Source organism: Lissotriton vulgaris, chromosome 4_1 (assembly GCF_964263255.1).
Source record: "Lissotriton vulgaris chromosome 4_1, aLisVul1.2, whole genome shotgun sequence".
Lineage (NCBI taxonomy): Eukaryota > Metazoa > Chordata > Amphibia > Caudata > Salamandridae > Lissotriton > Lissotriton vulgaris.
Genome location: NC_141691.1, coordinates 687,352,317 through 687,367,207, shown reverse-complemented (window position 1 = coordinate 687,367,207; position 14,891 = coordinate 687,352,317).

Here is a 14,891-nt window from a genome sequence, read left to right as displayed (position 1 = left end):
TAAAGTCTGAATCACAGAACACAAGGGCACAATTTGCAATCAAAACGTAAATTCTAATTAAGCGGTTCATTGGTTAGAATTGCACCATTCGATTTCACAGTTGAGGTTTCAAATTATTGAAAAGGTAGAGATTTGCTCAGGTTTCAACAATGTGCAATTCATTCTCAATGTAAAATATATTGGATTAAATGTTTAGACACTTTTACACCTAGGGGTTTGAATGATCAATTAGACATGGTATGTTTTTTGTAAACACAAATTTCTACCGAAGGTCCATGAACATTGTGGAACCAATGTGTTCAGTAAAGTACAGCAAGTTTAAAATGACTACAACAACGAGGGAGAATTCTTTTTTTTTCTTCCTCTATCAATGATTATTTCGGGTGGCATTTGTTTTGAGACCACTTTATTATTTGGAGTCTTTTCCACATGGCATCACAGCATTTTGGGTGCGTTATGATGGGTTCTTATGTTGGAGAATGGGCCATATATCGCGCATTAGAAGATCATAGTTGACTTTGCGTTGGGCACTCATTATGTTTATTTTTATTATTTGGATTTGTTTATTAATTTTCATTGTAGACTTCACCAGTCAATCACTTTTTTAACTCAGTAATAGCAACCCACAATCATAGAGGGTAACAGAAAGAGTCAGCCAATGGAAGTCGGAATATACTATGATCAGGTTTTCTGGCCAGTAAGAGGCTTTGTTCAGAAGCAGAGATGTTTAAGTAACACAATCATGAAACCATAGAAGATGTGTTTCTAGTGGATGGACTCTGTTTTTCCACTATTGTTTTCAATGGATTATTGGACATAGGATGCCTCCTCAAAGATGGCATCCACGGAATTTCATAATTAGTGTCATTTAAGAAAGTGGCAGGTTTAGTCCTCTTTCCATGTCAGGTATAACATGTGGACACGTGAAAAATCAAGAGTGTCAGCTTTTGTCAGAAAGATAGGTAAGAAGTGGAGACTCGCATTTTGAATGAAGCCAGTATCCCTGGTGATCTTTTGTTTCAATTTTTTTGTTTGGAGTTTTGATGTAGCGCATTTGCATTTATTATAGATTACCACTTCAGCGGAATGAAGAGTTTCTTCGCTGTTGACTAAGGGTGCCATTGGGCATCTAAAGAGCTAGCCTTTTCTTGAGAGTCGGAACGCGGAAGCACGTGCTTGATTGAGAGAGGCAGCTTTTGCCAGAAAGAGAGCTGAGAAGCTCAGACTTGAACACTACACGAGGCCAGCATCTCTGGGGAGCTATCGTTCGTTGGTTGATGTAGTGTGTACGTATGTTTACAGATAACCACACTGATGTCAGGGAGCATCAAAAATCTGAACAATTCAGAAGTCAAGTACAGTCAGAGTCTTTAAATCCACAAAATTCCAAACAAGTATAGCGAAGGGAGTCTAGAAAGATGTTGTATTCAAATGTTTCTTTTATTCACAAATCAAGTTCATGAATGCATACATCAGCCCAGCCAACACATTTCGTCCAACATGAACTTCGTCAGGGTCTGGTATTAAACTGTGATAATTCATATAAATGATCTTCTTTCCAATCCGTTATCAATATATGTGCCTGGATTAACCCTTGGCGTCTGAGAGGGATAGACGACGGGGATGACTATTTTGTGTCTGCACATAGCAGATGGGATTTTGAGGCAATTATCCTCTTAACTTTTGAGATGCCACGCCTGACATCATTGTGGTTCATTGACAGAGGAACCGGTGTCTCTCTTATATATGACTTCTAATTAGTGGGGTCATGCCAGATTGAGCATTATTGCAGTGTCAGACAATTTGAAAATAACTATACCGGTGCTGCCGATTCTTACCCACACTACTGTTCTTTTTTACTTTGTTTTACAGATAACCATTTCAGCTGGGCAGAGAGTTTCCTCGCTGTTGTCCAAGAGAGTTAGTGGAGATTGGGAGATTGAAAGAGACAGCACCTCGCTGAGAGTCGGTATGTTAGATACAACAGCACGTTAAGATCATATACATACCCGGAAGGCTTTCGGGGAGTAATTAGGTTTTCTCATATTTCAATTTGAAAGGCATCTGCAGCAGTTGATCATTCAGGAGCCAGTAAGTGTTTAATCAAAGGCAGTTAAAACAGAGCTATTTACATGACCACACGTTTGTGGATAGCTCACGAAGCATGTTTTGGAACTCGAGCACATGGGTGTGTGTTTTTTTTCTTTTTGAATTGGGAGTTGCATTTGAGTTCTATTTTGATTTCGCAATATTTCTGTGGACATTCAGACATTGAACTGGGTGAACACATACAACAAAGTGGTGCACTTTCACTTCGAATCACGCTCTGGCGGGAATTCAGACCCTAGAATTTGCTTATTTAGTGCATATTCAGCAACAGTAACTTGCTTTTCTATTACTGAGCACGTGGTGAATACTACAAGATAGTTATACGTTGCACATCACAGAATCATTTTGCCATCTGTTATAAAATGTTGATGTTCGTTTCATTCATTTACTTTTCAGCTGAAGAAGGGAGTGCATCCTGAAATGCATGGGGTTATGGGCTACTGAATTTTTCATATTTAGTTTTTATCAAGATCATTGTACAAAAGAAGGATTTAATACGTAATATTTGTTTGAAAAGGAACTAGCGACACGATATTACCATATTGTCAAACGTTGTATATGAGGTTGTTATAATACAACATGTTTTTGTGTAATACGTATGACGAAATATGTTTAAAATTTGGATTCGATTATTTCATGAACAGTGTTTACTATTGAGTGATAGATTCATTCAGTTGTGCACCTGGGGTCCAAGAAATGTTTTCTTTGGCTTTATTATTGCCCCTCATAAGCACCCACAGTCTTCACTCGAGATTTTGAGCTGGCTGCACAGACGGTGATACATGCCTGAGTACTATGGGGCAGATTTACAATAACTGGTGCATCCCTGCATATCAGCAGGGCTGCACCAGTTATTTTGCGTCACGGCAGACACCTCTTGCGCCACCATGGATGCGCCTCAACTCTTGTGTTGTGTTTGCATGCATACGATCACCTGAAGGAAAACTTTATTGCTGCTGCAAGTTCTGGACTTTTGATGAGAGAGAAAAGCATGGCCTGCTGGTTCCAGTACTCAGCTGTGTTCATATGGGTTTGTAATTTCTTTCACTTCAGTTTTAAGCTGCCTGTGCTAAATCTGTGAGAGTAGCCTACCCTGCTGCTGTTGCTTGGGAGGGGAGGGAGCATTGTGCACGCACCATGGACACTTGGCCTGCGATTCATGTGACAGGGAAGCTTGAACTATGGTTTTGTGTGCTTAGCCTGTGCTTTAGTGCTTAATTTGAGCCAGTGCTTTCCGGTGCTCAGCATCAGCACTTAATTGGTTTCCGGTGCTCGGCACCAGCACCTAATTGTCAACACCATACCTAGAGCAGTCTACCATATGGTAGCCCTGATCATCTAATTTAGAGATGAGCAGAACAACGGTTGTTTAGGAATACAATATACATTAAAATTGCTAATCCCTGCCTCCCCAGCCATTCCTTTAGCTTTGGGGACCTGGAATAATCTGAACTGACGCCTTTACATGCAAGAGAGATGGTTAGTAGTTGTTTTGGCAGCCATGACAAGGGCGATATTTGGTGCAAGCTGCAGTGGCCTCCTGGTCAGAGCCCTGGCACTTATACTTTACAAATTAGGCAAAACTGGTTAAATTGAGCTGGTGGTTGCCAATGGGGGCCACCAGCACTTATTTTTCCACACCAAATGTTTCTCGAAGGGAAGGGAAGAACACACAAATCAGAAAGACGCAGGAAGAAGAAGACAAAAAAAGTTGTTAAAAAGGGAGAAAGTAGGACCATGCACGAGTAAGATAATGCAGAAATGAGTATCTGGTCTTGGGTTTTAGAGACATAAGGTAGGTTTAAGACCACGCAGCCTATTCGGAATGCAAAATTTTAATTACACCGCACAGATTTCTGGGCTGAGCTTCGGGCACCAGCATTCTTACTTTTACAAAATAAGTGCCAGGCCTGAGGGATTCGTGCATCTTTGCGTATCCTGTGTAGGATTGTCAGCGCTTGACATTAGGACCCTACAGCAGACAGAGGCCCTGGACACTGGACATACCTTCCTGGGACTAGGGATGGACAGGACGTCAAGGTCAGGAAAGGCAATCATCTGGAAGCAGCAAGGAGTGCTCTGTTGAGGTTGCCTGGATGGGCTATTCTTATCCTGGAATATGATTGGTTTGGGACCCAATGAAACAAAATTGAATTATTTGAAAATAATAAACTCTTTATTTACATGCCTGTAAGAAATGTGGTCTTATAAAGAGTTTGAATGCGACGGCTATTTTGTTTACTCTTGCTATGCTAAGCGTTCGGATAGGAGACACACTAGTGGGGGGTCTCTATTTTGCTTAAAAACTCCATTAACTGTAATCAGAAGGTTTTCTGCCACCCTTCAAACCTCTGTATATGTGGTGTGAAGTTGGCATGTCTGGGAGATTCTGGCAGGTCCACTTCTTTCCTTGTGGCAAACTTGTATATCCCTCCTGAGGAAAATTTTGATCATCTTTTGCGTGTATATTATTCTTTTATGCAGGATATAGCTATCAGGGAAGAATGCCCCCTGGTGACATTAGTGGGGGACATAAATGCAAACATTTCAAACTCCGCCTCAGGGATTTATGCCAATACTGACAAAGAGAACATTTGGTACATTCCCGAGATTTTATTACCAAATAAAGTAAAAACAGATAAGCGGGGGTTTCTTTTGCTTGAAAGCATCAGAAGCCTAGATCTTGTTATACTAGATGGGAGAATGCCCGCTGACAAAACAGCACTTTTTACCTTTCACTCTCAACACACTCTGAGCCTTTTAGACTATGTGATTGTCTCCTACCAAATGTTTGAGGCTTGTGATAATCTCTTTGCCCATCGATATGGAGTGACCATAGCATAGTGGGCATGACAGTTGCTTTTGATCTATCCACACTGGGTCCGGGGGATGCTGGTCAGGGCATGGCCACCTTAAAAAAAAGCAAATGGTCGGTCCTTTTGAACGCAAAAAAAATCTTTGAAGTAGGCTTGATTGTGAATATGGCTTTTGTAGAACAGCAGGGATTTACTCACTCTAATATTATACCCACCTTTGAGGCTCAAATGGGGAAGATTTGTAATTTAAGCTCTACATCATCTGAACCCCGCCTGTATAAACAAGATACATTCCATATGACATTTTTAAAACAAGCAACTAACCATCTCGTCCGAAAACAGCATATACATTTCCTCACTGGTGGACAGCAGGAAGTCAATTGCCTTAAGCGAGTGAAAAGACGTTTTATGCTCAGCGAAAAAAAAGGGAGCTTGATGCTAAGTGGATTGGGCTGAGGGAAGCCACAAGGGCCAAAGACTTAAGAAGGTATTGACACTTGATCGCGGAATACTGCGACTCAAGGCAGAGGGCTCTACCCATACCAATTTCAGAAAAGGACTGAGTGGATTACATCTCCCTATTATATGGAAATAATAGCCCAGTTCCTTCCATGATGACCGATGGGGTTAAACCCGCGTTTACTGAATTTGGCCCCCTGTCAGGAAAGGAAGTGGTAAGTTACATAGAGAATGCAAGAACCTCCGGCGCACAAGGGCCGGATGGAATTCCAATTGTACTAATTAAAAAAGAGTCCAGAAGCATGGGGTGATTTTTTAGAGCCACTTTTTAAATATTGCTTTCTTATGAATGAAATCCCCCCCCCCCCTCCTGGAGGGGGAGCATTAAAGTCCCCTTGTATAAAAAAGGACCGAAAACAGTGCCGACTAGTTTTAGACAGATTTCCCTCCTGGATGCCTCAGGCAAATTATTTGCAAAAAGCATATCATGCCATCTTCAACAATGGGTTTATGATCAGAATATTCTTCCACTGGTACAAGGTGGCTTCAGAAAGAACCATGGCACCTTGGATAATATAGCGGTTGTTCAGACAATTATAGAGAAATATGTTTTTTTCCGAAAAATGCCAATATATACAGCTTCTATTGATTTCTCAACGGCGTTTGACAAAGTGGACCGCTAGACGCTGTGGAGACAACTTGTCCTTCTTGGCATACCATATAATCTTTTGGGTCTGGTTATGGAATTGCATACAGACACCTAGTGCCAGGTCCTGATGGGAGGTTCGCGGGGGTCAATGCATAATGGGCTCAAGTTGGGTTGCCTATTAGCACCACTTTTATTTTCTTTGTATATTGCTGATCTCCCCAGTACTCTGAATTCTGTAAGAGGGGATGCCCCCAAAATTGGTACAATGCCTGTCGGTTCTCTATTATATGCAGATGATGTTGCAAAATTCAATCTAATGCCTATTGGCCTGCAACGTCGGCTGGATGCCCTAAGTAAGTAAATATGAAGAGGCTCACTTCTTCAAAATTAATATCGCAAAAAGCAAGATTTTGTAAGAAGGGGCTTAGAATAAGGAGATTTGGTTATGCTTGGTTCTGAAAAACTGGAATTGGTTGACTCATACCTATATCTAGGGAAGGTTTTTCCAAAACTGGCCGAAATTTGGAGCATATTAAACACTGAGTTAGTAAAGATATCTCCCAGGCAAGAGCATTAAATAGATTCTATAAAACTTGCGGGAGACGCCATTTTGGCCATGTTTTATCTGTTTCTAAGGTCAAAATCCAACCCTCATTAAAATAAGCTGCTGAGGTGTTCGTCATGAAATATTGTCTTTCTTTAGATAAGGCGAAAGGACACTGATCTGTACTGAAACAACTTTTATAGAATTCAAGATTCCCTATCAGTTTGGCGAGAGACGCGGCCTTAAGCCAGTCCAGGTCCAGTAATGAGGCAGTCAGAGGGAGTACTTTGGGGAATAAACCACAGCCTTATTTAATACTCCTACTGAGACTCAATTTGCTGCCTCTAAGAGATGTCACTGGTATCTGGGATAAAACACCTAGAGAGAAGAGAATTTGTAAATTGGGCCAGCTGCAAATCCAAAGTGCCAGGCGAGTGTTCTTAAAGACAGTTTTTAGCAAATTTAATATTCACTCTGCCCAGGAGGCACAATCTTTGGTTTTGTCCCCTCCGAATGAAATGGTTTGTGTTAAGATATATCAATTTTTTAAAACATTTCTGCCTATTTATTAGGAAATTTTCTTTTAACAGTAACGCTATTGTCATTTGATTGCCTCATGTATTTATAGCGCTATATGCACATCTCCTAACATGTCGATATTAAAAGTTTATTGGTCAGTTATTTGATTGCATTATGTATTTACAGCACTATTTGCACACCTCTCAGTACGTTTGATATAAGAATTTTTACAGCAATGTATAAGGAAGAATTTTGTATTGTATGTAAAGTTTGTCTTTTTTTTATCTGATGGTGTGTTTTTGTGGACCCCTTCAGGAGTTCCATAACAAAATAAATTGCAAATTGCAATCCTGAGAGGTGCAGGGACAGTGGAGTGTAGGGTGACCAGAGGCAATCTCTGGCCAAGTCTACAAATGTGTAATTAGTCGGGGAGAAATAAATAGTAGGCTTACAAACACAACGTAGTTTGAGTGCTCCTTTATTCACCTCCAAGCACATATATGAGGATGCGACAACCTGCAGCACTAATATAGTGTGGATAGGTCGCACTGTAGCCACCTGTGCTGGCCATAGGTTTACCAAGTTACTGCCTTAGCTGTGCTGTACTAGTTGTGTGTGCGTCAAGGTGTCTGTGGAAAAATCACACTGCTGCTTCATTAGTTAGTAATGCTTGTGAGTGGGGGAAACTTGCAATGCGGGACATTGGTATATAATTCAGGACTTCACTCAGTGACTTCGAAGTGAAAGCTTCTCCTCTGCCAAACCCCTGAAGCAGATGTCCCTTTGCGAGCTGCCCTTGCTGTTTGCTCTAAATGTCATGGTATTCTAAAGGAAATTGAAAGAATCAAAGTGGAAAATACATAGATAGGGCAGGAAATAGCATTTCACACTTGTTACAGAGCTTAGAAAAGAGAAACCTCTAGAGTAAATGTCATATAAAACATATTACCGTTGTGCTGTTAATCAAACACAGTGACAGTTTACAGGGACGGTCTGGTGGCCTTGTTTGGCGGCCAGCAGCAAAGAACTCACAAATAAATATTGATTTCCTGGTCTTACTTTTATCTGGAAAAGTCCTTCTTGAGCACCAGGATGGTGAGAACACGCCCACATAAAGGAAACAAACATCTATGGCCACTATAATGGTTTTAATTGCCAAAAACACAAAAACATTTTAGATTTATTTTTAATTAAATGACGCTCAGTGGAACAAAGATTCGATAAACTGACAATAATGTCTCATTTTGAAACGGTATCCTTTCTGCCGCAACCTTGTGGGTTTGACTGTCTTGCATTCAATTATGCTTTTGAGTTTATAATGCTTTATTAAAATTGTGTAAGTACAGCAATAAGGCAAAATATACACACACTTAAATTCAAGCGAAATTAATGAACACATGAAATAAGATCAGTCAATAACTCTATTAACCAAAAACGAGCATTATCTAAATATAAAATCAGCAAGCGATAACTTTGCATAAACTGATGCATTAAAAGAATGTAGCCTGAATTGAAAAACATAGACATTTACCAAAGAAAGAGAGAAAGAGAAGGAGAAAAGTAAAGGGGGAAGGAAGGGAAAGAAGGAAAAGCATATGATAAGCAACAGCAACACTTCCTAAAAAACAACAGGATTAACTTGTTAAAGCTTACCTGGTTTATGATGGTTCATAATTGGTAGCATTGAGTTATTGTCTGGATAAGAAAGACGTAAATGGTGACCAAAGTAGATTGTAGATCCTTTTTAATTAATGAAGGAACAGAGGTAGCGTATGCCCAGTCCAATTTGTGATGACTGTAAAAAGCAGACTCTGTATATACTATACCAAAATAAGGTATAGTGTGCACAGAGTCCAGTGAAACCACAAAGGTATGCAGAGAAAAAAGTAAATAGCATCTCTATTTGTGGTAGTGTGGGCGGGCAGTAAGGCTTTATCAGAGGGTAGTGTTAAGCATTTGTTGTACACACTCAATCAGCAAATGATGTCACCCACTCAAACACTGAACTCAGACCAATTTGATGTGTATAAAAATATTATTTTGTTATATATATATTTTCTAGAACCAAGCAAGCCCGGTACAGGTAAGTGTAAACTGTACTTTTCAAGGCAGGTTGAACAATACAAGCAAGCTGAATGAAAATGACTTTGTTACAGGTTTGTAATTGCTTTCAATACAGTATAAATTACTGTTAGATTACTTTAGATTACTTTACAGATTAATTTATAGATTACTTTTTCTACTCAGTGTGATATGCCTAGATATCACACTGGGACATTTCCTAGAGAAAAGGTAAGTAAAGCAGTTTTTAGTTATTTGTAGTTTTTCAATGTTTCATACAAAACCAACTCCACACAAAACAATTTTTAGGAAAAAGCAGTCAATGCAATCCTACGGAAGGAAATTGAGTTACCAGTTTACAGGTAAGTACAAGTTTGTGGGAGTTGGTATTCTGGGGTTAGAACCAGGGTTCCCCCAGGGTCAAGGATGCACTCTCAAAGCAACCTCCGCGGCACTAGGGCGGCCGGGTGAAGGGTGCTGAGGTCAATGTTATCCAATGAGGGAAACCGGGCCTCCGGTTGGTAGCTGCTCACGAGCAGGTCACTAGGTTGTGGGAGCAAAGCTCCTGGTGTTAGGTTTAGGGCAAAGGGGGATCTGGGTTAGCACCCAAAGTACACCCACCGCGGCGCACAGGTGGCTGGGTGCAGGTTGCTGGTTTGACGTTGGGTGCCCTGTTGGTTTCAATGGGGATTCTCCGATTGCAACAAAGACTGCAGGCTCGAGGACGACTATCTTCTGGAGGTGACCACCGGTTGGAGAGGTAAGTTGGGAGGTTTTCTTACCAACTCCGGTCCAGGTCGGGGGTCTCCTCCAGAAAGAGGCTGCAGGCTTCGCTTTGAGATTCAAGGCAGGTCAGAGGTCACCAGATCCCTGGTCAGGATCGCCAGGGAGACCTCCTTGTGGTATTGGGCCACTCGAACTCTAGCCGTAGGTGATGGGTGCAGAGTGCTGCTGGGAGTGCTGCTCCACTTATAGTTTAGCATTGGGAATCCCCTTACCTGAATGTAATTAGTAATTTCTGATCTAAAAGTAGTGTTGCCATATTTGGAAGAGTGGTGCTAAATCCTGTTTATTGCTGTCGGTTGGATTTTTATTACTACTTTAGAAATGGCACTTTTAGAAAGTGGGCATTTCTATGTGTTTATGACTCTTGTGCTTTGCTTCCTGTCTCCAATCCACGTCTAGGGTAGAGAGACAGCTCAGCTTTGTTCATACCCTCCAAATAGCCTCCAAAGAGCTGGCTTCACTCCAGGCGAATGTCTTCTCACTCCCAAGGTCAAACAAGACTCAGAGCAGTTGACCTGTGTGCTTACATTCAACCTAAAAGCAAACAAGGTGAAACAGATTATTTTACGCAACTTGCGGCTGATAGAACATCCCTAAGCCCATGTTTGCATTCCGACGAGGTAGGAACTTAAGGCAACACCTTGTTAACCACATGGCTGCTGGGCGTTTTCCCGCTGTGTGCTGGAATTTGTTGTTTTGCTTTATTCATGACGAGCTCAGCTCGTCATCAGCACAGCTCAACTGTGCATCATGACGAGCTGAGCTCGTCATCAGCATCGAAAGGGTTAAAGCTGCACACCCACAATTGATAAAAAATGATTTAAGGGGCCTGTTAGGTCTGCCGGCAGTGATAGGGCACTATAGATGCAATAATTGCGCTGCATGCCCACAGACAAGTGACTCAAAATCCATCGAGATTAATAACAAACAGCATACACAATTGAGTTTTTCAAACTGCAATACAAAAAATGTCGTTTATTCTGTGACATGTCCTTGTGGTAAAGTCTTTAATGGTCGACCACTCAGGCTGTTAAAATGAGAATACTTCAGCATAAGTCTTGTATACGATCCAAAACACAAGGAGCCCCATTGGTCCAACATTATGAACAATATGGCCATGGTGAGAATGATTTGAGGTGGACAGTATTGGTAGTGTTTAAAGCGCAGAATAAAATAACATTACAAATGAATCTTAACCGGTTGGAGGCTCGAATGATAGAGAAGTACCCCACATCAGTTGAAGGACTGAATGATCGGGACGAAATCGGGGCCTTAATATGACTTGATGTGCATGTCCAGAGACTAACATGATTTAATAATAGGATAGAGCTGACATTAATTAGATATACTAGATCATGTAATTGCTTCCGCTTCTCTCTGCTTTGTTTTTAACCACAATGTATACAGTCTATCACACGTTTTTTTCATGTATGCGTACAAAAAAAAATCTTTGTATTTAAGATTGTGAACCTTTATTGTATTTAGCATGCTGGCCATAAGATTTCATTTTGCTTAGTTTTCCATGGTTCCCTGAGATTCATTCCCAGTGTGTGCATTAAACTTTTAAGCACTACGAGTCACCCGCGAGTAGTCGGTACACTTTTTTAGGGTCCACTGTGCTTTTATTGCTTATTTCAGTTGGTTTTTGATATTTTTTCGACTCACCCCGTGTTTTCCACCTCTGGATTCATGGAAGTACGCTAATGCTTCGTTATGCGCCCTTGGAAGTGCGCATTCTAGTTGTTCCGAATTTTTCAGTCCTTCTTCACTGTTCACTTCCGGACGCACTTAGTGACGCTGACAGTAGTGTTTCTGATATAACTAGTCGAGCAGCCGGCATGGATCCGGCACACGCTTACAGTTGCGGTGAGAAAATTGTGAAAGCATTTTTGCTACTACGGAGGTCTGACCAGTGAGTATAACATGGTCATGGTACTTTGGGGGAGATAGGATATTGCCCGTAGTGAGATTCCCAATTGACCAGAGTTCTCTGACCCATAGGGAGACAGTGATTCTGACCTGCCCATAGAGAAGCCGTGGCACACATTGTGGAAGGTTATCCTGTGTGAGAAAGAGGTGAGTGCCAGATCTTTTTCCTTCAGAGGCTTTGTTTGTCAGTCAATTAATGATAGAGTTAGTTTTTTATATTTAACATTTTTTTTTCATATGTGGATTTTTTAGGTGGTCTCATCTTGTGTTTGAGGCACAAGTAGAGGCGCAACAGACCCGGGTCTATCATAGAAGCGACCATTGAAAGAATTTATGTAAGTGAGTTGTTGGGGACCTGAGTGGGTCTCCAGGTTACGTCACTTCTGGCAGGGAGGGGATGTGTGGGGGAGAGGTATTTATACCTCTTTTGCCCTCCGAGCGCCCTCTTTTCCTGGGCCAGATGGATGGTAACCCTCCTGTCTTGCTTGGCTTCCCTGACGCTGTTTTGATCACGGTGAGTCGTCCTTTGGCCCCGGTCCGCCCACCCGCCCCCCCTCATGTTCTGCGGGCGAGGGTGTTTCACGGCTGCCTCCTTTCCTTGTTGTTATTTGTGTGGCTGGGAGGGCTACTGGGGGAAGTGGGTCCGGGTGGGGTTGGGGGCGCTGGTTAGGGCCTTTTCTCCCCGATGTGCCCCTTTTTGTGTGGGTGGAGGGCCGGGCGTGCTGTGGTTTGGGGTGGGGGGTTTCTTCATGGCAGGAGGGTTGGTAGCCTGCGATGTGCCCATGCTACGTGAGTTGGGGGGTGGCCAAGCAGGGCTGTGTTGCGTTGTCCCACCCAGGAGTGTCCCACCGTGCCTCCCGCGGAGGCCCGGTTGCTCGGTCGTGCGTGTTGGTGAGGGGGTTGGCAGAGGCCTTGTCATCCCACCGCGGTGTGCGGGGAGATGGGGGGGGGTGGGAGTGTGGTTTCTGTTGACGGCTGTTTTCTGGGGCGGCCTAGCGGTAGTGCTCCCCGGGTCTCCAATGGAGGCCCGGTTGATTGGCCTCGCCTGTGGTGGTGGGGCGGGCCATGGCTTGGCTTGCGCCCGGGGCTCTTGCGCCTGAGGGCCCTGGCGCTGGGGTCCTGTGTCCAGGGGCGGGTGATCATGTTACTCCACATCTCCCATGCTTGCCTGGGGCGGGGCGGGGGTATGCGCGCGGTGGGCGAGGGAGGGGGGCGGCGGGCGCGGTCTGTTTTCACTTTTGGTTCTTGGCCCGTTGGTGGGATCAGATTGGCCGCTCGGTCCCGGGATGGCGGGCAGCCGGGCCGCGTTGGTGCCCCCTCGCTGGGGTGTGGGCCGGGGGGAGGTGCGCTCCCCGGGGAGGGCTGGATTTGCGTTGTCCGGGCTTCCTTCTTGGCGGGCTACTCCCTCGGTTGCAATTCGCTGAGCAGCTTGCAGTGCATGCTGTCTTCAGCGGCACAGGTGTTGGGCTTTTGGTCGCATGAGGCTTTTGTGGCATACTCTCCTGAACTATACTTTGCTGCGGGTGCGTAATGTCACGTGATCAGGCACGCTATGTGGGGGGGAGTTCGGGTGCGGAGGGGTCGCTAGAGCTCCTTGGTTTCACACAGAGACCGCTTCTGGAGAGTAGGGGTTAGGGCAGCTGATGTTTGTTTTATTTTAATGCAGGAATCGCGCCGAAGAGGCCGCATCAGTCACCTGGGAGGCCACGGGAAACATCAACAGGTGCAACGGTCAGGGTACACTGTGGTCAGTGTGCCAGGGTTGCGGACAATCAGGGTTGGATGGAGGTTAACGTTTATTTTCTAATTTCAGATTGTCAGTTGCCAAGTATTTCTAGCAGAAGAGAGGATTTGAAGTTGGACAGAAGCTATCAATCATAAGCCTGCGAGTTTGCGGCTGCAGGCTGGTACAAGTCTTCTATTCCATGCAGCAGTGGCTTCTGGTCCCGGGGACAGCCTGGGTGGAAATCGTGGCACTTTGTAGCACTGGGCACGTTGCGGGGTAGCCCAACCAGCAGCGGGCATCCGCTGCCACAGCCCAACGCTACTTGTTTTGATTTGAAGGGAGGGGGCGGTCGTGGGGTCCGGCGCCCCCCACCCAGCCTGCTCATGTCTCAGCCCTGGTTCACGCTGCGGGAGTAAGGGGAGAGGATGTGGTCCGTCGGCTAGATTGACGACTTTGGTGCTGGAGACCAGGGTTCGAGCCTCGAGGTCGCGTCCACACCCTGGGATTCTGGGCAAATCCCTTAATCTCCCCGTGCTGAATGTGTAATGTAAATATGGTGCTCTATAAAGCGCTCCAATACCTTTAGGTCGGGTTTGAGCTATATAAATATTTTTTTTTTTAAGTGTGGTCTAGCTCTACCTATGCTGTGGCATTAAGGAGTGAGGTTTAGTTCAAGTGCTGTTTAGTTATCTTACGCAACTAGCAATCATTGTCACAACTTCAGTCCTCAATGGTGTCTCGAATGCAGCTTAATTTATATTATGCAGACGGCTGGCAGTACCGGTATTCAGGAGTCACATGGGAAGCTGTTTCTATAACAGGCTTTCTTTGTGAGCCAAACTAGACATGTCTTCTGTGATCAGAGGCAAATTTTCCGGCCGTGTAAGGAGGCAAGCAGCCAGGTCGGAACACTGTTAATAAATATAGATGTTAACCCCTGAGCAGACACCGCCTTAGCTTGTATGTGTATGTAATGCCACTACACATGGAAGCCTTGCTAGCATTGCGAGTACCTTGTGTCTGTTACATTAATAGCACCCTTGCACTCACAAGGGGGGGTCTGGGCGGTTTAACCCTTTGTAAGCCGGGTTCAATGTTACGTACAAACAAGATGGTCCCAGAAAGTAAGTAAATCAAATACACTTAAATGAATTCGATAGGAATTATAGCACCATTGTATTTAATCACAAAGTGTCACATAAACTTATTTATAAAAAATGAGTACACAGTTCAAATATATACAATGCCCCTAATGGGTAGGACAGGGAAGGTAGTGTTGGGATAGTGAAGGTA